The sequence below is a fragment of the Podarcis raffonei genome, chromosome 11, assembly GCF_027172205.1.
Source record: "Podarcis raffonei isolate rPodRaf1 chromosome 11, rPodRaf1.pri, whole genome shotgun sequence".
NCBI classification, from domain to species: Eukaryota; Metazoa; Chordata; class Lepidosauria; order Squamata; family Lacertidae; genus Podarcis; species Podarcis raffonei.
Window position 1 is genome coordinate 54,612,267 of NC_070612.1, and position 27,254 is coordinate 54,639,520.

Here is a 27,254-nt window from a genome sequence, read left to right on the forward strand (position 1 = left end):
ATCTATCCACATCAGTAGGGAGTATCCGATCGAAATGGTCCAACACTGGACCTGAAGTCAGTCGAGGGGCCTCCAGTTCAGTCACTGTATCTAAATTGGCAGGGAGGTCATGGCGGAGCAACAGGACTTTCTCCACAAAAAAGCTTGCAAATGCCTCGCAGCTGTGGGTCGAATTTGTGCTTAAATTTGGTTGTCCTCCTAAGGACGTTATTGACCTAATTATTCTAAAAAGTTGTGCCGAGCGAGAGCTAGCGGATGCAATGGAAGCTGCAAAGTAAGATTTCTTAGCAGCTTTCATAGCCATCTCATAGGCTTTCATAAGCGTCCTATAAGATGTTCTTGAGGCTCCGTCACGAGTCCGTCGCCATACTCGCTCTAGCCGCCTGAGATCCCGCTTCATTTTCCGGAACTCCTCAGTAAACCAAGGGGCCCGGTTTCGACGGGGTCGCAGAGGGCGCTTAGGCGCGATCTCATCAATGGCTGCCAAGAGCCGGTTATTCCAGTCCTCAACAAGGTCATCTAATGAGTCACCAGGAGGAGCAGGGTTCCGCAAGGCTTGTCGGAATCTATCAGGATCTATCAGTTTTTGCGGACGAGCCCAAATAGGTTCGCCTCCCAAGCCGGGGAGGAGCGGGAAGTCAATCTTGGCTTTCAGAGCATAGTGATCAGACCATGGCACTTCCACAGCGGGGAGCATGATCACATCTATGCCAGCCCCAAAGATTTAGGCAGTCTGTGCGTAAGATTGAAGCCTACATATCATATACTGTGGTTTTTAAAAAGAGAGAGAGAAAGGGGACATTCAGCAAGCATGCTAAAATTCCACGCAATGCACTTTGGAGCCAATCTTTACTGTCTCAAATCCTTGGCAGGATAAACAGAGAGAATTTGCAATTAAAATAATAGAAGCCTTCGAATAAATGGTTTCCTACAGGGGATGCTGTAGTAGATTTGATTCTCGAAGCTGTTTTGTTTGATGGCAGCTGGAGCCAATTTGTGTCCACATTGAGCAGTTCATATTTGCCACCAGTAAAATGCTAAGTCTGTAAAGTATCTTAAAGAGAAAAGCAGTCTGTGCTATGATGGAAACTTAAGAGAGGGAAAGAGAGGGATAAATATCACTAAAGACAAATGTGGAACAGGTAATCACCAATTGTGGGACTATAATTGCCCACTTGGTTTAAATTAGATTTTCTGCACTCACTCAATCAACACACGGCCCAGTGCCCTGCAGTTTACATGGCAAGGCTCTTATCTGCATTGCAGTTTCTTCTTAAAAATTGTACATCAGCAAAGATTTCAGCTTTGCTAAACAGTTGCCTGTTCTCTTGTGCCAAAGCCCCCAAGCCTAGCGGCAAAGATTTCAGCCAGTTTGTAAGTATAGAATATGCATTGTTAGATGGACTGTTCAGGATGTGGATAGGCTATTCATTTGGGTCAATTCATTTTGAACATGAAGATTTGTTTGTAAACCTTCAAAGCCTTTAGTTATTCACTAAAAGGTTCATATACAAGCTGTTAACATGAGATTTGGGGAAGGAGGTAGAAAGATAACCAAGGATCTGTCAATGCACTTAATTCAGCCAGGAAGGTGATCTATTATATCCTGGTGCACTAAATTCCACTAGGGTTGCCCAGGCTGATCTTATGGGTAATTTTTCCTAGGGAGTATGTGTGTTTTTTAACCGTCTCCAACGTCACTGGCAATAAAATCATTACATGACAAAAATGGATACTTTGTTCGCAAAAAGCTTCCAGGCAGAGCAATCCCATCAGGAATATGTGTGCCAGGTGGGCGGGGGCAGAGAATCCAAATCTTACAAAGCCTTCCAGACATGCAGCAGGATGGTTAAGTGGGGAGAAAATTCATTCTCTCTTTCTTTCCCTTTCTGGGATTTTCTTTTTCGTTTTGCAATTTTCATTACATGGTTTCTAAGAAGAGGGAGAATGTGCATGCCAGAATAAGAATAATATAATTTATTACTTATACTCTGCCCACTCTGTGCGGCTGCCAACAGAATATTAAAAACACGATAAAACATCAAACATTAAAAACTTCCCTAAGCAGGGTTGCCTTCGGATGTCTTCTAAAAGTCAGATAGTTGTTTATTTCCTTGACATCTGATGGGAGGGTGTTCCACAGGGCGGGCACCACGACCGAGAAGGCCCTATGCCTGGTTCCCTGTAACCTCACTTCTCGCAGTGAGGGAACTGCCAGAAGGCCCTCGGAGCTGGACCTCAGTGTCTGGGCTGAACGATGGGGGTGGAGAAGTTCCTTTAGGTCTCCATCTCCTGGTTCAGGGTGTGTTGAGGAAATAGGAAGGCTGTATATCCTTCTGACTTAAGTGATCTCCTGATCTGTCACTACTAACAAATAATACAGCTCTGACATTAGTAAAGCAGGGGTTGTTGAGGTTTCCACAACAGCTGGCAGAGGCCTTGTGAGACCTCCCTCTCAGAGAACAGCCCACATCTAATGGCCTCTGGTTCCATCTCCCAGAGACAATGCCATGCCAAAATCAATGGATTTTGATGACTGGTTCTGCTAGTTCAGGGGTGGCCAACTCCCAAGAGACTGATCTACTCATGGACTTAAGGACTGGCAGAGTGATCTTTATGGTCCAGCTCTCACTTCCATACATCACTATTGGGAAAACCATGGCTTTAACTATACGGACCTTTATTGGCAAGGTGACGTCTCTACTTCTCAAGATGCTGTCTAGGCCTGTCATTGCCCTTCTCCCAAGAAGCAGGCGTCTTTTAATTTCGTGGCTGCTGTCACCATCTGCAGTGATCATGGAGCCCAAGAAAGTAAAATCTCTCACTGCCTCCATTTCTTCCCCTTCTATTTGCCAGGAGGTGATGGGACCAGTGGCCATGATCTTCGTTTTTTTGATGTTGAGCTTCAGAACATATTTTGCGCTCTCCTCTTTCACCCTCATTAAAAGGTTCTTTAATTCCTCCTCACTTTCTGCCATCAAGGTTGTGTCATCTGCATATCTGAGGTTGTTGATATTTCTTCCGGCAATCTTAATTCACTGATGCTGGGAAAGATGGAGGGCACAAGGAGAAGGGGGCGACAGAGGACGAGATGGTTGGATAGTGTTTTCGAGGTTACCAGCATGAGTCTGACCAAACTGCGGGAGGTAGTGGAGGACAGAGGTGCCTGGCATGCTCTGGTCCATGGGGTCACGAAGAGTCGGACACGACTAAACGACTAAACAACAACAACAACAACAAGAGTGATCTACCCCTGGGATTCAGGTTAGAGTTGTTGAGCTTTTTTTAGGAAGGAAATCCCTGTTTTGGGGGGTTCAGGTAAAATTTTTGAGCTTTGCTAAAGGGAGATCTACCTTACCCGTTGGACGTGCCTGTGTTATGTTCTATTTTGAGCAATGGGTTTGGCAGCAGCAAGACTTCAACAGCAGCAAGGCTTCTTCATGCAGAGCTCTGGCATGCCAGTCCATAAGACTTGAGCTCAAATGTTGTTTCAGCAGCAGTCATCCTGGAACTGAGCTTTAAATAGGTGCTGCACCTAGTTCCACTAGTTCCATGAGAGGACTGTCTTTAGTTAAAGGGACACAGCATACATTAGCAATCACTGACTCTGAATGAGCAGGAAAGATTGCAATTGCCCAAGGTCTTCTGAGCTGGAGTCTTTGGGTCAGAAAGGTCCTGGCAAAATGGGCGCCTTTGGGGCAAGTGCTTCTGGTTCAGTATCTGCGTCTGAGGGATATTCCCTTTCCCATTCTCAATCCCTAGCCTCATCCTCTGAGGAAGGGGAGTCTGACCACAGGTTCATGACAGACTTTTTCTTGAAATAAGAAAGTCAATGCAACGGTGAAAGTGCCTTGATCTACAGGGTGGTCAGGGTACTAGATTGTGCAAGTTAATATCCATATACAGAGGCCTGATGCCTTAGAGGTTATCCCCAGAACAGTAGCAGCAAGGGAGAGAGGAACTATGTGACTTTATGGACGGGGCTAAGGACACACAAACACACACACAAAGAGAGGTGTGCCCCCCCCCAAAAAAAAGACTAAAAGGGAAACTTTTTATTTATCTGTTTATTTATTTAAAATATGTAGAGGTTTCCTTTAGAAAACCCATTCAAGATGCCTTACACCATGGGTAGGCAAACTAAGGCCCGGGGACCAGATCCAGCCCAATCGCCTTCTATATCCGGCCCGCGAACGGTCCAGGAATCAGCCTGTTTTTACATGAGTAGAATGTATCCTTTTTAAAATGCATCTCTCTGGGTTATTTGTGGGGCCTGCCTGGTGTTTTTACATGAGTAGAATGTGTGCTTTTATTTAAAATGCATCTCTGGGTTATTTGTGGGGCATAGGAATTCGTTCTCCCCCCCCTTCCAAAATATAGTCTGGCCCCCCACAAGTTTTGAGGGACAGTGAACCGCCCCCCTGCTGAAAAAGTTTGCTGACCCCTGCCTTACATGATAGAATCAGATAAAAATGTACTGCAATAAGGAAAAGAAGCACTGTTGACTCTCTTCCTTATGTTTGCTGCTCCAAAGGATTGCAAATAAAGCCCACTTGTCTGTGAATATGTCTGCCTGTTGTCCATTGGCTGATCTTCTATGGTAGGCCCATTTTGAAAAGATTGCAGAGTTCCGCCCTCTGACATAGCATTCAGAAATGAGCAGCTGACATTCTCCAGCTGGCTGCAACTTACATTTTGGAAGCTGTTAGCTGCATTAACAATAACGTCAAGGTCAGTGCCATTGACCAAATCTTTATGGTAATACTATAATCTATTTGGAGTTTCAGATGCAGGTACATTGATGTTTACAGATGCCTCTGTGATGTGGACACTATGCAGCAATTGGGCTTGCCAGGTAATGAATGGAGTTTCCTTCTGATGAGCATAACAAGATCCCAGCTAATAACCCTTTTGCCAAAGAAACCCCTGACATTAACAGTAGCCCAGTTCACAGAACTGCATGTACGACAGGAGGCAACAGGCTCTGTATCCTGATGTTTGTGCATTATTTTGTGGGCAAAAGGTAAAAGTAAAGGTAAAAGTAAAGGACCCCTGGACAGTTAAGTCCAGTCAAAGGTGACTATGGGGTTGCAGTGCTCACCTCGCTTTCAGACCGAGGGAGCTGGCGTTTTTCCACAAACAGCTTTCCGGGTCATGTGGCCACATGACTAAACCGCTTCTGGTGCAACAGAACACCGTGACGGAAACCAGAGTGCACGGAAACGCCGTTTACCTTCCTGCCACAGTGGTACCACTTTATCTACTTGCACTGGCACGCTTTCAAACTGCTAGATTGTCAGGAGCTGGGACGGAGCAGCGGGAGCTCACCCCGTTGTGCAGATTTGAACCGCCAACCTTCTGATCAGCAAGCCCAAGAGGCTCAGTGGTTTAGACCACAGTGCTACCCGCATCCCCGCTTTACACCTTTATATGTACACAGAGATCATCACAGTTGAAAAGGCTGGTTTCCCAATTTAATGGAAAGCTGCCTATGTGCGTTTGAACAATGGAGACATGAACCTGCTCCCGCCCATTGTTATACAAACCGAGGCTGAATCAGGTTGTGTACGTCATTTTCTGATGGGAACTGCAATAGAAAAGCTTGAGTTCTTATACCAAGCAACATGTGTGAGCAAACTGTTAAAATCCTGTCTTAACACATTGGATGCAACATGCCGCCCACATGGCATTGCCACAGCTCCTTTTGTCAGTACATTTTGTTATTTTAATATCAGTATGAGGAAAAATATATGTTGACAGTAGGCTTCTATGATCCTTTTCTCTTTTTGTTACTGAGACCCTTTTCTGTGGAGTTTAATTATAATCTGTCACTGGAATTTGTCACAGCTGTCTTCGCTCCAGATCCACAAATCAAATGAGGTGTTTGTTTCAAAGCCATGGGGGGAGAGAGAGAGAAAGAAAACGGTTTCTTCAATGTGGCCAATTCCTGATTGTGTGTGTGGTTTCTCCTTAATATTTTTAGAGCAGAAAACAATAAGCAATATCATATGGAAGAAAGAGAAACACACACACACACGCCTACAACTGCTTTGTGCTTCTATCGCACCATTCAAAACATCTAACACAATGAGTTTCAAACAGGGATAGCATTCTATACTTCTAATTCCTATTTCAGGTCTGGTGGACAATGTTTTTAAGATGAAAGCTCAAAGTTGGGTGGAATTCAGTGGCTTTTGTTAGTTGGAAACATTTAATTAGAACATAAGAGAATGCCCAGAAATTCTTCAAAGCCAGTTGTTTTTTCAATGCATGTAACAATGTAACATGGTTCGTCTTTCCATTCATGCTAACCACAGGATCTTTAGCAACTGGGCAGGTTGTTCAGCAGTGAGCAGCCTGATCTAGAATTTTAATGAAGTTTCCTCAGGAAAGAAATACAATTTGTGTGATGATTTCTTTAGTTCTCAAAACCTCACTTGCAGTTCCACTCCTAAGGTTGCATCCCATCTGCTGATAGAAGGCATCTACCAATAGCAGGAGAGGGAGGAAGGTTTCTCCCTCCTCCCCGTAGTCCCATTCCCCCCCCAAATCTCCTTTCATTGTTGGGGCACCCCCTGGCCCAAATTAGGATATTCACCAATCACTAAAATCACCATAAATTACCACCATCACCTGCTCCACTGATTCCTTCTATCGGCAGAGAGAAACCCCTGGATGCAAGACAAAGTATTGCTGCAAGGAAAAGTTTGGCAAGTACTACTTTTCCTGTGATGGTGGCAGCCTGGCCACTGAATTCTGCACCATTTGCGGTTTGTAGACTGTCTGCAAAGCAGCCTGATGTATAATGCACTGCAGCAGTCCAACTTAGATGTTCCCGGACCATAAACAACAGAAGATAGACTTTCCCTGTCCTGGACAGGGCTGCTGCTGAACCACCAGCGAGAGCTGATGGAAGACACTCCATGCCATCAAGGTCACCTGAGCCTTGAATGACAGTAGTAGTCCCAGAAGTACCTGCAAGCTGAGTCCCTGCTCCTTTAGAGGGAGCGCAACCCATCCAATTTGCAACAGCTTCATAATAAATACCTGATTAAAAGAACAGCTGTATGTGTTCACATTTGATTACTAAACAGAAAGAAAATGACTTAGGAGGCCCTTTTGAAGGACAGAAGTAAAAAAAGCTAAAGGACCCCTGGATGGTTAAGTCCAGTCAAAAGTGACTATGGGGTTGCAGCACTCATTTCACTTCCCAGGCCGATGGAGCCGGTGTTTGTCCACAGACATATTTCCAGGTCATGCAGCCAGCATGACTAAACCACTTATGGTGCAACGTGATGTAAACCAGAGCATGTAAACAGAGTGGTACCTATTTATCTACTTGCACCAGTGTGCTTTCAAACTGCTAGGTTGGCTACAGGTGTCCTTGAAGGACAGAACCAGCCCTGAAACTCAGGAACTGCCAGGGCAAAGTGAGACACCTCTGGTCTAGATGGAAAATGGCAAGATCTCTCCTCTGGCATGGTGGCGCTTTCACTGCTAGGTAATCTCAAGAACTCTCTGCCTCACCTTAGATCTTAATAAAACAACAAATGCAAATAGAAACAGCCCGGGGAAGCAAATGTAACTGTAGTGCTGTTCTAGCAAGCTGCCTCAGCTTCTGTAGGCTGAAAGCTAGCCTTAGCTGGACAGCAGCAGATCAAGTTGGAGTTGTGCTCACAATCATGCTATTATAACTGGGGAACCTCTCCTAAGCAAGAAGACATAACGTGGCTGTGATCTGTTTTATACAAGTGCCTCATTCTTAATCCTTGCACAGTCTGTGGTTTTGTGGAGTGCATCTCTCAAGAGACCCATCAGTCACTGAAAAGTATTTATTCTGAAAGAAGGGAAGATCTTCAAGGTCTCCAGCAAGGGACCATTGAATTAAAGTTTCTACCTCTGCTACAATCATAGTGACCCATGAGTCTCATTGATCACTGTACTTCTACACCCTCCTAAGCCACTGAGCCCCTTGGGCTTGCTGATCCCATTGTGCCAGAAGCTACTATTAGGTCCATCATGAGACGTCTGCCAGCTTCTAATCACAGATACCAGCAGCCTTCAAGCAAGCAAACTTACCTTATTATTGCTCCATAGCATCTCACTGCCAGAGGATTGCCTCCTTCCATTCTCCAGTTTGCCTCCTCCAAGTGGAAGAAACCTGGACAGTGCTGAATGTCACATTCATTGCCAGGTGTGTCCTGCTGGAAATAGAAAAGGGCTTTCCCCTTGGCTTGCATTTATATCCACTCAGTTGCCAAGGGCTTTTGTGACACCACAAGAAACCCACAGCCGATGGCAACAGCTGGGAAGGCATCATCTTCATTGCTTTGAGCCTCACAATGGTGGGTGGACTTATCAGTGATTGAGTGCTTGTTTATTCGGGACACGGGTGGAGCTGTGGTCTAAACCACTGAGCCTCTTGGGCTTGCCAATCAGGAGGTTGGCGGTTCGAATCCCCATGACATGGTGAGCTCCCGTTGCTGTGTTCCAGCTTCTGCCAACCTAGCAGTTTGAAAGCACACCAGTGCAAGTAGATAAATAGGTAACAATGCAGCAGGAAGGTAAATGGTGTTTCTGTGCACTCTGGCATTCGTCACAGTGTCCCATTGTGCCAGAAGCGGTTCAGTCATACTGGCCACATGACCCGGAAAGCTGTCTGTGGACAAAAGATGGCTTCCTTGGCCTGAATGTGAGATGAGCACCGCAACCCCATAGTTGCCTTTGAGTGGACTGTCCAGGGGTCCTTTACCTTTACCTTTACTCCCTCCCAAGGACCTTAATTGCGTCCCCAGTTTTCAAGGGGCTCTGCGAAGGGCATGCAATCTGTTTCATGTTCTAATACTCAACAGTGCTAAAGCTAATCATGTCATGGGCTATATAGCTCTGGACCTCTCTTGTTTTCTTTCCTAACACCCATGATCATGCCTGTTTATTTGGTTGGAATGTCTTTCCTATATTTTTATTTATTCATTAAGCTATTTCCTGTGGTTTCTGCAAGCCCTGAGCCTACTTCTTCTTTAAATGACGTAGCAAGACCAATGTCCAGCCTGCATACTTTTCTTATGGGGAAGACACTCAAATGGGATTTGATCACGCTAGGTATGTAAGAACTCTATTATAGAGTTCACCTGTCTCCAGAAAGATAATGCATATTTTAAATAATTATCTTGAAGGAGTTTTTAGTGGAGAGAGGGTGTCTTTCTTTTCACTCTGATTGTAAAAACTCATCATTCATATATCAATGGGGAAATAATTTTATCTATAATGATGCGACAATGATCACACAAGAGGCCTCTAATGAATCCTCCAGTTAATTATTGCTGAATTGATATAAATGTGTGACCTAATCAGTATTGTATTTCTGCTATTCAAATGGCAGAAATACACCTTTATTGAGCCAAAACAGTGGGAGTTCTTTGATATAATGTAGCCCAACTTATCCTGTATATCAGAACCCAGGCTGCCAACTAAGTAGAAGGGATGTCAGAGAATTCTCGTAGAAATGGAAATAGGGGCAGAAATCACTGATATTAGTGTATTTTTCCTATGCTCAGAACAAAAATCAATTGAGCAAATACAGTCAGTATCCATGGCGGTTTTCAGTCTGCAAATGATACAACAATTGATCACATTCCCCCCATTTGCATTGCAATTCTTTTGCATTCAAAAAAAATGTTAATTGCAGTGAAATGAATGGTGTGAGATAACATAATAATCACACAATTAATTACATAATTGTGAAAAATTCCACAGGCAGCAAGGTGAATAACTTTTTAACATTATCTACTTATGTGATTTTTTGGGGACGCGGGTGGCGCTGTGGGTTAAACCACAGAGCCTAGGACTTGCCGATCAGAAGGTCAGCAGTTCGAATCCCCGCGACGGGGTGAACTCCCGTTGCTTGGTCCCTGCTCCTGCCAACCTAGCAGTTCGAAAGCACGTCAAAAGTGCAAGTAGATAAATAGGTACCGCTCCGGCGGGAAGGTAAACGACATTTCCGTGTGCTGCTCTGGTTTGCCAGAAGTGGCTTAGTCATGCTGGCCACATGACCCAGAAGCTGTATGCCGGCTCCCTCGGCCAATAAAGCGAGATGAGCGCCGCAACCCCAGAGTCATCAGCGATTGGTCAGGGGTTCCTTTACCTTTACCTTACTTGTGTTTTTATCTTTTATTCTGTGAACTGCCCTGAGATCGTAGGTTGAAGGGAGGTGTATAATTTTAATAAATAAATATAAAATAAAATAAATTATAATAAAAAATAAAATACTTGTAAGTTGCTGAACTGCAGTGGAATGGAAACAGCACTGCATGTAACGAACATGGGTCTGAACAGAAGTTGTCACGTTTTTACTAGCTAGCTATGCAAGGCAGTGGGTGGGGGAAGTCCAATTTTCTAACTTATTTCTCTCTTCCAAATTTTTGATGCAGTTATTTCTCTATTTTCATTTCACTCTGTCCATAGTGAACTTAAGCGGTTAACATCAACAGAACTGGGACCTAAACAAGACTTCCCCTTTCTCCCTTCTCACCTATGTGCCCCCTTCAATCTGCTTCAGAGCTTAATTTCATCCCATTTCAATCTTGCTGGTATTCAATCATATGTCTTTTGCACTCCATTTTGTGCAGGTTCTATGGAAAAAGTCCACCTTTAATGCACATTATGTTTTTACTTTTAACATAACATGCATTCTTTAAAGTACAACTGAATGAACTTTTCAGGTCATTCATACATCAAATATGCATTTCATGTGCATCTTTTAAGTACAAAATACACGTGTTTTTGGTGTGTAGCAAAATCCAAATATGTTCACCATCCAGCTGTGTGTTGCGTCCCGATCAGCAAGCAAGTTTGGAATTGTCATAGCAGATCAGTCTGCTGAGAAAAGTGGACCAAACAAATCCCCCCCCCCCTTATCCTACTGGATTGTTGGGGAACCCTCTGGGACAGATTTGTTGGAGAGGGGGCAGAAAGAAAGAGGGAGTCCTATTGCACGAACAGATTTCCAACTATACAATGTTAGAATGAGCTTTAAAGAGCAGTTCAGAAACAATGTACTCATGAAGCAACAGTCCTCCTGCTTTGACATTTAAAGTATTCCAGAATACATGGAGAGTTTTGGCAGGCCCAGCCAGAAAGCATCAGTGTTGGCAGTGGCCATACGAAATAATGGGAAGACTTGCTTGCAGAATATAACCAACTGGGTCAGTTTCACTGGTTCTTCCTGCTACTTTTAAAATATATGTGTAGAAGATTCTTGAGGATGGTTTCATACGCAGCTATATATCTTTCAAACTTATTCGTTTGGAATTGGCTCTCTTTCTCACATTATAACCCTGTTTCAGAATGCCATCCATTTTATGTCCGACATTTGGATTTCACTCAGACTGCCCTTTATGAGGAATCATAGTCTCTCTCGCCCTCTTTCTGTTCTTTATACTTCAGTTTATTGCTGGGCTGTTGGAGACAGATAGGTCCAATCCTCAAAGTGCTGCATTGAATACAAGGTCAGTTAAAGCAAATGAGCTTTGCGCACCAATGGATGTATTTGAGAGATTCACTCACAGCCAAAGACGATAAAACTCCTGAACAAGGATGAGGAAAGTTGTCCTTCTCTTTTATTTCTGACCGATTTTACATTGTTTGGGATGTAAGGCCCTATAACATGAAGCCTATATCACGTGACCTTCATCACTTTTATTTTCTACAAAGTTCTCCCTTTCACATCTAAAATACTTCCCCCACCTTTTTTTTTTAACTACAGATGTGCACCTATAACTTTGAACAAATAGGTAGAAAATCAAGGGAAAGAACAATTAGATCAGTGCTTTTTTCAGGGGGGCACTCAAGAGTAGGCAGCACAGGCGCCTCTTTTTGTCGTTGTTAAAAATTGTGGCACTTACTGTAACAACTTCAGGGTGAGTACCGGCACATATTTCCCCTGGTTTACCCAGCCACTCTGGGCGGCTTCCAACCGAATATTAAAAACAATACAGCATCAGACATTAAAAACTTCCCTAAACAGGGCTGCCTTCAGTTGTCCTTTAAAAGTAAAATAGTTGTTTATCTCTTTGATATCTGCTGGGAGGGCGTTCCACAGGGCAGGCGCCACTACCGAGAAGGCCCTTTGCCTGCTTCCCTGTAACCTCACTTTTCACAGTGAGGGAACCGGCAGAACCCCCTCAGAGCTGGACCTCAGTGTCCGGGCTGGATGATGGGGGTGGAGACACTCCGTTTAGGGCTTTAAAGGTCAGCACCAACACTTTGAATTGTGCTCAGAAACATTTATTTATAGCACTTGCACAATAGTTTCATATAAAACCAATAACATAAGAAGTACAGTGGTACCTCAGTTTTCGAACAACTTGGAACCTGAACGTTGCAAAACCGCAAGTAAAGTAGGTTTTCAATTTTTTTTGGAAACCGAACATGCTCCGTTTTGCGTCCCCCTGTGTTTCCTGTTCCGCTGGTAATTTGCGTCCCCCCCATTGTAATTCAAGCCTTCTGTTTCTGTGTTTCCTGTTGCGCTGCTAATTTGCCCTCCCCCATTGTAATTGAAGCCTTCCATTTCTGATTGCAGTGTTCTAAGGTGATATTTGGAGCTTATATTTGGTGCTTTTGTTTTTGTTATTTATTTTGCGATTTTTGTTTTGAGGCTTTTTCAATTAATTTGTTTTTGTGACTATGTGGATCCCAGTTCATCTACTGATTGATTGATTGTATGACTGCCGAAATGGATAAAAGCCCCCCATGCAAACAATGACTATCATCAGTGCAGGTAAGAAAAATAATAATTTAATTTTTATCATCTACAATACTGTTTTATTTATTTTATAGTATAGTACATTGATTATTGCTTTCATTTTATGGATCAATGGTCTCATTAGATAGCAAAATTCATGTTAAATTGCTGTTTTAGGGGTTGTTTCTAAAAGTGGCATTCATTAACCCGTTTTGCATTACTTTCTATGGGAAACCACGCCTTGGTTTTGTAACGCTTTGGAACAGACTTCCGGAACGGATTAAGTTTGAGAACCAAGGTACCACTGTATGTAGATGAAAGGATATGAAGCCTAAATTCAATTGACTGAAGGCTGAGACTCCTATGAATGCTTACTGGTAAGCCCCAATGTATTCAGTGAGAGTCACTTCAAAGTGAACAACCTTAGGATGGCAGTGCATGGAAAGCACTCATTAAAGGATGCTGCAAATCTATTTTAGCCATTTCAGTGAAATAAAGGGGGATAACTCAGAATTCTCATTGCCTGAAATAAGTCCACATCCATCCATCTATGCATAAATAGGTTCTTTAAATGTCTGGTCCCCCCCCCTCCATAATTCCCTGATGCCATTTCCAGTGGGCTCCAATCCACCATAATGTTCTGAAATTGCACTACTTCTAGAACCTCATGAAGAAAACAAAATAGTGGCTGGCCTGCAAAAATGAAGCTTTCCTTTAGTGACAACAAAAGAAGACTTCTCTTTTTAAGTGCCAGATCTTGCTCCAATCTTTAATCCACCTGCCTGGTTGCAGGAGAAGCACCCAAGCTGATTCAAGCAGTGCTTTTAAGGCAGCCCCCAGCCCCATTTCAGCTGAAATGGGACGATGGAGGCTGCCTTAAAGCACTTTTCAAAAGCATTTTTTAAAGCACCCCCCTTCATAAAGGAGAAGGAGGTCAGGTGCTTCAAACAACACTTTAAGACAGACCCCATAGTCCCATTTTCAGTCTTAAAGCGCTTCTCCAAAGGGCTGCTTCCCGTGTAAGAGGATGCTCATCAGAGCTTAAATTTTGTTGCCTTGGATGTGCAATCCTGTCCCATGCTGGGAACAGGACATGCAGCCAGTGCAGGATTAAACCTTGTGCTCCTGTCGTCAGCTGACCTCACCAGTAATGTGAAGTGAAGGACAGATTAGTGGTTTGGGAGAAATGGCTTCGCGGGCCAAGATTGGTCTGTAGATTTGTTATTTACTGAGTTAAATAGGATCCAAAAGGCAGCAGTCTGATTGGTCCTAGAACAATAGGATTCAGAATGCAGCAGTCTGATTGGTCCACAGGAGCTACCCAATCCAGCTCCAGATGGAAGTGAATCCGCAACCTGATTGTCCTACAGGTGAATCCCGGAATTAGCCAATCACGTGGGGCCCATTGTGTAAATAATGTATATAAAGCAGACATTCTGGGGGAACTTCCATTCCTCCTCACCACTATGAGCTGAATAAAGAGCATGAAATCCCCTCTCGACTCTGAGTATATTTGAAGATTGGAGGTTCTCCACCCCTATATTAAACCATAGTTGAATGCAAACCATGGTTCAATGTGAACAAGCAGTATGCCAGTGCGTTAAGACATGGAACTTACTGTATTTTTTAAATAGGAAACAGCTTGAGTGCCATTTTAGGTAGGCAGGTGAACTTAAAAATAGTAATAATTAAATACAAATAAATAACTGGAGCTGTGATTGTCAGATTGGCCAGTGATGTTGATGTAAAAATTTGGGGTTTGGCTTTTGCTGCCCAACTCCCCATGGGACTCTGAGTCCCCTACGTCCATGATCAGTCAGAGAAGAATGGGTGGAGGCAGGATCCAGCGGAAAGCAAGGCAGATATTTATTTTTCTGTTGCATATGAGTTTCCTCCTCTCCTTCCAAGGTTGGAGAGACCAAAAGTGTGCAGGAACCTTTAAAGACTTTTGACATTGCCCAACCCCCTTAGCTGAAGACCACCCCAAAATCATCATACATACATCATAGGAGATGGTCTACAGCAGAAATCCTGTCTGCCAGGACACCTGAGAATGGTCACTGATTGCATTACCTGGGCAGCCCTGGCCATTCTTTTGTTATGGCTAATACTTTAGTTCCTGAAGCCAGGTCACAGACTCACCCTATTTATACACCGATATGCCCTTAAGACAGGATTTGTAACCAAAAAGACAATGGGAAGGCTTTCCCCATTTGCCTCCCTTAGTGCAGACGAATACAGTGGTGCCTCGCAAGACGAACGCCTCGCAAAACGAAAAATTCGCAAGACGAAAGAGTTTTCCGTTTTTGAGTCGTTCCACAAGACGAATTTCCCTATGGGCTTGCTTCGCAAGAAGAAAGCCCATAGGGAAATCTCCGGGGACCTCTTTTAAATGCTGGCGGTGGGGAGCAAAGCCTTTCGCCCCCCTCCGGCCTTCAGAAGAGGTCCAGGAAGGCCGGCGGGGGCCGAAAGGCTTTGCTCCCCACCGCCAGCATTTTAAAAGCAGTCCGGGATAGCAGGGAAGCTTTCCCGCTATCCCGGACCGCTTTTAAAATGCTGGCCATCGGGAGCAAAAACTTTCGCCCACCGCCGGCCTTCAGAAGAGGTCCTGGACCTCTTCTGAAGGCCGGCGGGGGGCTAAAGTCTTTGCTCCCCCCTGCCTGCCTTCCCGGGACAGCGGAGAAGTCTCCGCTGGTCCTGGTCGGGAGGAAAGCCCTCCTGTCCCCGGAGCTTGCGGGGCGGGAGGTGGGGAGAAGGGCTTTTCTTCCCACCGCCAGCCTTCAGAACAGCCTTCTGAAGGCTGGCGATGGGAAGAAAAGCCCTTGTCGTCCCCCCAGCCTTCAGAAGAGGTCGGGGGACAGACTGTCCCCGGACCTGGTCTGAAGGCGGTTTCCATAGGAACGCATTGATTGATTTTCAATGCATTCCTACGGGAAACGGTGCTTCGCAAGACGAAAAACTCGCAAGAAGAAAAAACTTGCGGAACGAATTAATTTCGTCTTGCGAGGCACCACTGTATTTGAGGTCATCGGGAGAATCAAAATGGCTTCAGGATTGCTCTCCTGTACTATTTCAGACACATGGTTTTTATATTTAGATATGTGTGCATTTATGAATATGTATTCTATATCAGAGACCTTAGACTTCTTATAACAATGTCTCAAAGATCCTGGAGCCTAGAACCTGAGCCAGTTTTCTGTTTTCTTTCTTTGATTTGTGTGGGCAAAGGCAACTTGGGAGGGAGTTTTCTTGGAGGTGATAGGGCACAGAGGGACTAAATAGCCTATTATCTTCCACTGCATTTGAGCTTTCAGACAGGACATCTTCTGCTCCAGCGGCTAACGTGTGTCGAGCAGCGAATGTCAACACACAGATACATCTGCTTGCAGGCACGCATAATTTCTATAGATGGATAAGAGATGTGGATTGTGCTATAGCTCAAAAGCAGAGAGTGGTTTATATATAGGAACTGGGTGGGTAAAGAATAATACGGTGAGAGATAATTTGTTTTTCTACACTTTTGCTAGGAAGAAGATGGCAACCTTTCTCTGACAGATAATTTGCACAGGTCACTATCCTGCGCTCAGTTATGCACAGTTAATTCCCTTTGAAAGTGATGGGGTTTAAACGAGCTTAGCTATATATTGCTATGCATTAAAAATACTTTTTCCTCCCTGTGTAGGATGTTTCTCTGCGTTTCGCAGCAAAGGTCGCTGTCGTCAAGCAGAGAACATACACATTTGCTCCTACAGATTTGCAAGTGCACGATTAGCACATCAGTGGAAATTACGCTGACACATGAGCTGTGCCTCATATTTAACATGCTTGCCTTCATTTTAGATTGCATTTGGTTGCTAAGGTGGTGAGCATTCCCTAAATATCCAAAAAAGATTAAGAGACGTGTGTGTGTGTGTGTGTGTGTGTGTGTGAGAGAGAGAGAGAGAGAGAGAGAGAGAGAGAGAACCCTACATTTTATCTAATACTTAAAAGTAATTTATAAAATACCACTACAGTTAAACTAGTTAAATGTTTCATTTCACACAATTTTTAAAAAGCTCTGAATAGCCACTTACAGAACTAATTGGTGCCTTTAATATGCTGAAAATAAGAGAATGGAAATAAAGCTCATTTCAGATAGCCAGTCTCTCTCCAAACCGCCCCCGACACCCGGCCAATGTTTGCAATTTTAAGGATAATCATTTCATTATGAAACACCCAAGCAAATTGCATTGACTGGGCAGTATAACACTAGGCACTGATAAAGTGTATCTGCACACCCCTCTGCCACAGAACCTGAGGCCAACTTTCATGTTTAAATAACTCACATTCAAAAATGCCCATGTCAGAGAAACTATAGTTTTGTGGGCATGGTTTTAGATAAATGGCTCTTTCCCGTGAAATTGCTTACAGTGTAAGAAGAACTTCACTATCTCTTTTTAAAGGCTATAATATGTTTTATTGAATTTATTCCTCTTATACCCCGCCCTTTCCTCCGAAGGAGCCCAGGGTGGCAATATGCATATGCTTTAGCATCAGAACAGGAGTGTAGACGTCACACAAATATAAAAATTAAATAGGGCCACACTGAGCTAGATTACTTGGGGAATCTCCATAGCTGTGGAGGAAAGTCACAGCTTTAGGGAAAGGCTGTAGTTCAGAACTATAACCTTTGGATCAGGTTAGCCAGATTGATTCATTTGCTGTCAGCAGATTCTTGTTGTTGTCTTGTTGAGCTATGTATGTAATAAAGGGAAACCATACAAGAGTGAAGGCGTCTTCTATTTGTCCCCATGTCAGTTTCAGTTTATTGGTTAGTTTTTTTAAATAAGGCTGTTTCCCATACTATTTTATTCCATTGGTCCATGTTCGCTCCTGACAGGTCTCTCCAGTGTCTGGCTATGATGCTTCTGGCTGCTGAGAGCAGGTGGGTTATTAGCTCTTTATGATGTGATTGGGCATTATTATCTTAGAAGATGATAATAATGATAATAATGATAATAACGATAATAACGATAATAACGATAATAATGATAATAATGATGATAATAATTTATTACTTATACCCCGCCCATCTGGCTGGACCTCCCCAGCCACTCTGGGTGGCTTCCAACAGGTGATTAAAAATACATTAAAACATCAGTCATTAAAAAACTTCCCTAAAAATGTTTAGCAGGGCCAGTTCTGAGGAGGCTTCTAATACTTGCTTAGTTATTTTGCATATTTCTTCTATGATTGATGTCTTAAAGAGTTGGATCCAAAACACACACACACACACATACCCCACTCTCACACAAAAACAAATCTCACTACAGCCAACCAAAGACAACCACACCCCAACCACTCCAGGAAACAGTGGGTGCGTGGTTTTTTTGGTGCAGGCTGTAGCCATGGACATGCTATGTGATCTGATGGTGAATTTGGGGTGACCCAATGCAAAAATCCTGAGGATCCATGTGCTTTTACCTCCCTCTTCCCAGGCAGCCTCCTTTATCTCTAGAGTCCCTTATCTCCCTCCCGATCCCTTATCAGCTGCTCAGCGGCTTGGTTTCAACACCACCTTCCCTTTTTTTTTTTGCTTTAGTGTCTTTTCCTTAGCTGGAGCAGGTTTTTTGCTCCTCCTTTTCTTCTAATTTGTCTCCACATTGCTTTAATCTTCCTGTCTCCTCTCCTTGCAAGTTTGCTGTCTTTACCTCCTAGAGTCCCTTATCTCCCCTCCCGATCACTTGCTGATCAGCTGCTCAGCAGCTTTGTTTCAACACCCCCTTCCCTCTTTCTAAAAAAAAAATAAAAAAAAAAAAAGCACGATCTGCTTTTTGCCCCTGGGCAATTCGGTTCCAGGGACCACACATTCACTCCATAATACACACAGACATTTCCCCTTACTTTTTAGGAGTGAAAAATATGGTGTGGGTGGGTGTGGGTGTGTGGGTGTGTATCAATACATACACACACACACACACACACATAGTACAATCTTTGCCTTTCATGCATAGGCTCCCTACTTCAAACCCTGGCATCTTCAGATAGAGATGGGAGCGACTTTTGTCCAGAAACCCAGAGCTACTGCCTGTCAGTGTAGCCAGCACTGATCTAGGTAGACCAAGGTAAAGGTAAAGGGACACCTGACCATTAGGTCCAGTCGCAGATGACTCTGGGGTTGCGGCGCTCATCTCGCTTTATTGGCCGAGGGAGCCAGCATACAGCTTCTGGGTCATGTGGCCAGTATGACTAAGCCGCTTCTGGCGAACAAGAGCTGCACATGGAAACGCCGTTTACCTTACCACCAGAGCGGTACCTATTTATCTACTTGCACTTTGATGTGCTTTTGAACTGCTAGGTTGGCAGGAGCAGGGACCGAGCAACGGGAGCTCACCCCGTCGTGGGGATTTGAACCGCCAACCTTCTGATCGGCATGTCCTAGGCTCTGTGGTTTAACCCACAGCGACACCCACGTCCCTAGGTAGACCAGTGTCTGACTCAATTCAAGGCAACTTCATACATTCCAAGCTGTAGAGGTATCTTCATGGTATTTCTTCACCCTGACACAATTGGTTTCTGCCAGCAAACCCCTTCATGTTACAGACATTAGAATGAGGGCACTGAGATCGTAGATGCCCTGCTGCCAGCCAGCGACCCAAAGCTACTTGAGCTGTGTTGACATAGGACTGGGTTGCCAATCTGCTCTGCACTTTCAAGAGAGAGAGATTAGTCCCACCATTTCCTCCCTACCCCCAGACAAAGGACAAACATTGCACCAAGCCCTTGAACACAGATGCTCTTAAAAAGTTTTTCCACAGTGTATCAACCTTCTCTATACCAAAAGTTCAGGACAGACTTGGAAAACAAAAGTTAATTACTTGGTCCGAAAGAACCCCACCAGAGAATGCTCCCCATTCAACTGTTATCCAAATTCTACATCTGCTCAGAAACCAATGCTCATCTAATTACAAAATATTTAGTTCTATTTGAAGTTGGATATCCAAGTTTAAAATCTGATAAGCTTTCAAATCTCATTTGCAGTCCTGGGAAATGGAATTAGTTGTTACAGTACTGAATACATTATTACTATGTTGTAGCTATGCATATAAAATAGAATGTGTCCCTCTGTACGTCACTGTCAGGTGCTCATTTTGAGCTGGAAGCTTGTGGTGGTAAAGTAGCAATACTACAAGTTAGAATAAAATAAACAAAATAAAATAAACTCTGCAGGGTTGTCGGCACTTTGCATTTGCTCACATAGTTTGATTTTGAACTGTGCAGACAGAAAGGTCCACCTGACATCATTGTGATGTTAGCTGGTTTGACATGTGGGCAGCCTAACAAATTTGGCCCGTGGGGTGAGTGGGAGATAATGTTGTGGCCTGCTGGACAGATCCACTTCCCCACTCCTGGTGTGGACAATACTGAGCTAGTGTTGATGGATCTCATGGGCTTTTTTCTTTTTTAAGACATCCACACCTAATACAGTGGTACCTTGAGTTAAGAACTTAATTCGTTCTGGAGGTCCGTTCTTAATCTGCAACTGTTCTTAACCTGAGGTACCACTTTAGCTAATGGGGCCTCCCATTGCCGCCAGGCCGCTGCCACATGATATCTCTTCTCATCCTGAGGTAAAGTTCTTAACCCGAGGTACTAATTCTGGATTAGCAGAGTCTGTAACCTGAAGCGTCTGTAACCCGAGGTACCACTATACACCATTCTGAGCTCCTTGGGAGAATGGGTTGCATATTAAACAAATGTAATAAATAGATAAAAAGAACCAAGAAGCATGAGATGAACATGTGGAGTGATGCCAAATTACCTCAAAGTCACGACAATTGTCAGAAGAGAAACTTTCCTGTAACAGCAGAAAACTAAAATCTATTAACTATAGAAACGCTGAAACATTTGCAGTTATATCTGCTCATGAAAGCCACTTTAAATCATTACTCCATCTAACTCACAGAATTGAGTAATAAACCATTTGTGTGGATTCTCCACACAGTTGGGACAATTTGGGGGCACAAGCCCTTCCTTTAGGGTTTGCAAGCGTGGAGGAAAGTGTTGTTTTATTTCATTCAGGAAAAATGCTTCTAGACAAGTATTAACAGGTGCACTGGCTGAAAAGGGGGTAGGTTTGCTAACTGCTGCCCCAGGGATTGTACCTGCCGCTTTACGGCAATAAGGAAATGCAATACAAGTATAAGAAAAGGCTTTGCAACAAGTGCAATAAATAAAGAACTTCAAAATTTAAGACTGGCAACATTCTCAGAAAGACACCTAAGTCTACCAACCATATATGGCATACAGTGGTACCTCGGGTTAAGAACTTAATTTGTTCTGGAGGTCCGTATATGTTGGGGTTAGAGGCAGAGATAAGGTGCATGTCTGCCTTGCAAGCAGAAGGCCCCAGGTTAAATTCCAGGTAGGAACAAGCCTACCTCATGACTAGTAGGAGCAGCTAGGAGGCTCCACGGTGTTATTAATCTACTTCTTCTAGACCAGTGGTTTGGGGGGGGGGCTGGGAGCCCCAGGATATTCCAAGGAGGCCACAGGCACAATTATATGACTATAAAAATCATAAATAAAATTCATGTTCTGTTTACAAACAAAATAGCTACCTTTCTACAGGTAGGATGGAGGCGCACATGAAGGAAACAAGGTTGGAAGGGGGCCATGGTTGGGAAAAGATTGAGAAACACTGTTCTGGACCATTCTAAGCTCCATGGCACACAGTTATATGGTGGATGAAGGTTTTCCTTGCATGGCACTGGTGCATTCTACTTCTTCTTTGGTGATCACTCATAGCCGAGTAACATTGTCTTCCATAAACACAGTTTTAACAGTGAGTCCGTAGGGGACTGTGGAGGCCAATTCTGGATCCACACGTCCTTCCACAGGGGAGACATAGGTTTCTAGGCGGGGATTGATCACGGTGAGGGTTTGCCAAGCATGCCTTCCTCTTAGCACATTTCTCCCTTACGTCCTGAGTTTGAGTGTCTCCAAAGTCCATGACACCTTTGGTAAAGGCTGTTCTCCAATTGGAGTACTCGCAGGCCAGTGTTTCCCAATTGTCGGTGTTTATACTACATTTTTTAAGATTTGCCTTGAGAGAGTCTTTAAACCTCTTTTGTTGACCACCAGCATTACGCTTTCCATTTTTAAGTTCAGAATAGAGTAGTTGCTTTGGAAGACGATAATCAGGCATCCGCACAACATGATCAGTCCAACAAAGTTGATATTGAAGAATCATTGCTTCAACACTGGTGATCTTTGCTTCTTCCAGTACACTGGCATTTGTTCACCTGTCTTCCCAAGTGCTGCTGGATTCACCACTGGCTTGATTCTGTATATGGCAGCTTCCTATGCCAGGAAGTACCAGCATGAGTTGTGTCTGCTGTGAGTAGCCATGCCAAGTGTCTGTCACAGTTTAAAAGGGGCTCAGAGGAAACTTCTCGCCACCTTGCTTAAGGCACGGCAACCCAGTTCCTGCCCACCCTCAGTGAAAACTGCAACATTTCCAATTGGACTATGCAGAGATGGCAAGATTAACTGGGAAAATCAGAAACCAGGAGGATCAAAACTTCAATAAAGATTAGGACAAATTTATATTATATTTGAAAGACCACTGTAAACACTTGAACACTTTAGCAGGTTTTAAATAACTCTTGCATGGATACATAGATCTTGGATACAGTAAAAGTAAAGGTAAAGGGACCCCTGACCATTAGGACAAGTCGTGACCGACTCTGGGGTTGCGACGCTCATCTTGCTTTATTGGTTGAGGGAGCCGGCATACAGCTTCCAGGTCATGTGGCCAGCATGACTAAGCCGCTTCTGGCAAACCAGAGCAGCACACGGAAATGCTGTTCACCTTCCCGCCAAAGTGGTACCTATTTATCTACTTGCACTTTGACGTGCTTTCAAACTGCTAGGCTGGCAGGAGCTGGAACTGAGCAACGGGAGCTTACCCCGTCGCAGGGATTTGAATCGCCCACCTTCTGATTGGCAAGTCCTAGGCTCTGTGGTTTAACCCACAGCACCACCTGCGTCCCTACTGCCCTTGTACAGTTGTCTAATTTCTAGACACAACCTTCTTTATTATACATCTATGCATCCCTTCTTGCATGCAGTAGGTAAAGGTAAAGGTAAAGGTACCCCTGCCCGTACGGGCCAGTCTTGACAGAGACTGGGGTTGTGTGCCCATCTCACTTAAGAGGCCAGGGGCCAGCGCTGTCTGGAGACACTTCCGGGTCACGTGGCCAGCATGACAAAGCTGCATCTGGCGAGCCAGCGCAGCACACGGAAACGCCGTTTACCTTCCCGCCAGTAAGCGGTCCCTATTTATCTACTTGCACCTGGGGGTGCTTTCGAACTGCTAGGTTGGCAGGCGCTGGGACCGAGCAACGGGAGCGCACCCCGCCGCGGGGATTCGAACCGCCGACCTTTCGATCGGCAAGCCCTAGGCGCTGAGGCTTTTACCCACAGCGCCACCCGCGCCACTTGCATGCAGTAGAGGACAGTAAATTGGATGGACTTACAATATGCAGTTTAAAAGTCACTTAAAGAACCCATGGAAGGGAGGAGGGAAATCTAGAGATTCAGAAGAATCTTGTGAATAGTTTTTTTTTAATGTTTTTGCTTTGTTGTTTTTTTACTATGGATGAATATGAATGTAAACAAATTTGTAAAACCAAATAAAAAATATTTTAAAAAAGAAATAGAAAACTGCAATATTTTGCCCACTTCCCCCATATGAGTAGAATTCACCTCTTCTTCTTTCACTGAGGAAGAATGCTCCCCACAAAATGGGAAGGGAAAATTGGTTCCACTCTGCTACAGACATTGTCATCATAGAGGAAAAGTTGTGGGTGTCTTTTTATTTATAAGATTAACGATTTCCCCAAGATGACTTTTTAGAAGTGTGTGTGTTTTAAGAACAGCACATCACTGAACTAATTGATGCATGCATCTGGAAATAATAGCACAGTTGTAGCTCATGTTATGTAAGTAATTAGGGTTATTCCAAAGGGGGTCTTCTTGTTTGTTACCATAATCACACATTTTATTTCGTGGTGAAAATTAACTTCAAAATTAACTTGTGTCATAAACATCATCAAGTTACCTGCTATTGTACAGCATGGTGGGTCAATAAAGATCAATATACATTGTTGAGTATGCAGTAGGGCATTTTCAGCAACTCAAATTAAAAATATGGGAAGCTCAAATTAAGCTCTCCTAAAATCCTAGATGAAAATAGTTATTGCAACTCATCATCTTTGCAATCTCTTTTCTGATTCCAAAAAAGATGTTGCTTGGCTTCAGATTTTAGCAGCTACTTTAGATAACATTGCCAAAAGTCTAATTCCCAGGTGCATTCCCGTCCTTGAGTAATGCTGACTGGATGAGGATAGGATTGCTACTAAATCCCTTGTGCTGCATAATGTAGCTATGTTACAATAGTGAAAGAGCAGAGTCCCTTTGGGGGTCAATTGATTACACAAATACTATTTCAAGTGTTGGAGGTGGCAAAATACAAATGCATAAAATACATTTGTCAGGGGCTCAGGAGCAGAAGCACAGGGGAGAGAGGAAATGGAGAGCGAAGGGGAGGAATCCGAGGGCAGCGTAGGGGAGTATGGCAGTGACCCGAGAGATTCCATGAGCTTCTCCAGCGAATCAGAAGATTCCCAGAAGGGGGCGCCGATGGTCAGGGCAAGGGGGGTCCCAGGGGGGACGCACCAGAAAAAAGGGGCCAGCGGGGACTCTCAAAGCAGCAGCGGGGGATCAGGACCAGCTTCCCCACCAGAGCGTAGTGGGGGGGAAGAGTCACATGTGTCAGGACCAGCGTCTCCTCCAGCGGGGAGAGAAGATGAGTCAGGGCTGACCACGCCTCCATCGGAAAGTGGGGGAACGGAGGGGAGGTCAGTTCCAGCTAGCCTCCCCGAAGGGGGGAGCAGTGACAGCAGCAGTGCAAAGGTCAGGAGGAAGGTTGCAGGCTGGGCGCGTGCGCCAAGTTCAAATGTACAGGCGCGCGGGACAGCAGGAAACCTGGATTGGGAACCAGGTCCTAAAGCCCGCCGGAGGGAGGGGGAAGATTCAGGGGACTCAGCGTCAGAAGAGTCTAGGAAGGGCGAGACCCCGACGGACAGGCGGAACCAGAGGAGGAAAGAGCAAGGCTAGAGTCTTAAACTGGTGTCAGGGGGAAGGAGATTCAGACGGAGCTTCAGCGGTCTAGAGTTTGAGACGTAGGGCTGCACGCTGCGGCTGTGAAAGTGAAACTGAACTTCAATAAAGACTTTTATACTTAACAAAGAAGCGGCGTTGGTCCTTTGTGAGCTGGGACCTCGGGCAGCTCTGACAACATTCATGTGTGTGAGCCACGAATATACTAGCCTACAGAGGAAGAGACACTTGTCATGGGTAATACCGTATTTTACCTGCTCGTTGTCTCATAAGAGTTTTACAGTCTGGATTTTCTTTCTTAGGAGAAGGTAACCTGGTATTTCAAAGGTCTCACAAGAGGATTACAGGAGCTGAGATGTGAAGGTATCTATGTTATATGCTTAGACAAATGGAAGAGGGCGTATCACCATCTGTTTGTGCTCAAAGTAACTCACAACATTTCAAATAAGTATTCATTTACTGTATTTATTGCATTTATATCTCTAAGGGACACGGGTAGCGCTGAGGGTTAAACCACAGAGCCTAGGACTTGCTGATCAGAAGGTCGGCGGTTCGAATCCCCGCGATGGAGTGAGCTCCTGTTGCTCAGTCCCTGCTCCTGCCAACCTAGCAGTTCGAAAGCACGTCAAAGTGCAAGTAGATAAATAGGTACCGTTCTGGCGGGAAGGTAAACGGCGTTTCCATGCGCTGCTCTGGATCACCAGAAGCGGCTTAGTCATGCTGGTCACATGACCCGGAAGCTGTACGCCGGCTCCCTCGGCCAATAAAGCGAGATGAGTGCTGCAACCCCAGAGTTGGCCACGACTGGACCTAATGGTCAGGGTTCCCTTTACCCTTTATCTCTCCTTTCCTCTAAGGAAAGCCCAAAGTGATGTGCATGATTCCTCCCAATTTTATTCTCACAACTACGCTGTGAAGTAGGTTATAATAAATTAATAATAAATTTTTATTTATATCACGCCCTCCCCAGCCGAAGCCGTTAGGCTGTGAGACTGTGACTGAGTGGCCCAAAGTCACCCAGTGAGATTCATGGCTGAGCTAGGATTTGAACCCTGGTTTCCCAGGTCCTAATCCATCACTGTAACCAATAAATACACCACACTGGCTCTTAGTATAACCATTCAGAAGCATTGGAAACAATAATAAATCACAATATCAATGAATACCAAAAATATACATCACTCAGTACAATATTGGGTAAAATATAAACAATAAACTATTCAAATAAGCTAACCTACTTTAACAGCTTAAACTAAACACCATTGCATAAAACAATGCAAATAAGCTAGGTTAACTAAAGGACTGAAATTAAACAGAAGAGAAAAGAATACAAAAAGTAGGAGTGGCATATGAACATTTGGTCTGAGACTCAATCTTCAGCACCCAAGGACCTTGCCACACCTACCACCTGGGGTAATTCAGTTGCTCTTACTTTGATGGACTTTATACCCGCCATTATTATTATTTTTTTAATATAATTTTTTATTAAAGAATTTTTTTTTTATAACAACAGAAACATAACAATACAATACAATAAACACAACAAACAAACAAAAACAAAAACAAGTACAATTTCAGATCTTATTTTCTTATACCTTGCTTCTCCGACTTCCTCATGCCTCCCTTTTCTGTATTCCAATTTCTAATCATTTATTCAGCAAATCTTCCCTTATTTTAATTTAGTTTGATCTTCCTTGTTCTCCTTGTCTTATCCATTACTAATAGTAACCATTTATTTTCTAGTCCAACATCATTTTAGCTTTCATTAATTTTGTAATATTTCTTTAAATAGTCCTTAAATTTTTTCCATTCTTCTTCCGCTGCCTCTCTTCCCTGGTTTCGGATTCTGCTCGTCATTTCTGCCAGGCCCATATACCCGCCATTATTGTGGGTTTTCACAACACATGGCGGTCCTTCTAAATTCTCCCATCAGAGAACATAAATTCACCCAAGCTGGGAGCCATTAAGCAAGGCTTTAGGGTGTAGACGCCTCACTCTTCTGAGGTCCTGGCTCCCACCAAAGACCAAATCCAAAAGGAAATAAATAAACTTTTATTATAGCAGTCTAATGGTATATACTCAGGGGCTAGGAAAGAGGAGAACCTAGTCTAGGTGTTCATTCAAGGCAAAGGAGCAGCAACAATGAATGTAGTCTGAGAAGACATTGCAAACCAATTATCTTATTGAAGAGTAATCATTATAGAAATGATGTAGTCATTTATATTTAAATATAAAATACTAATAATATTTATGAGCAAAGCCTGGCACTTCATCCCCATGGTTCTGATTAGCATTTCCTTTTATGAGTCATTTTGGTATTTGGCCAAGTAATTGACAATAGTATGTT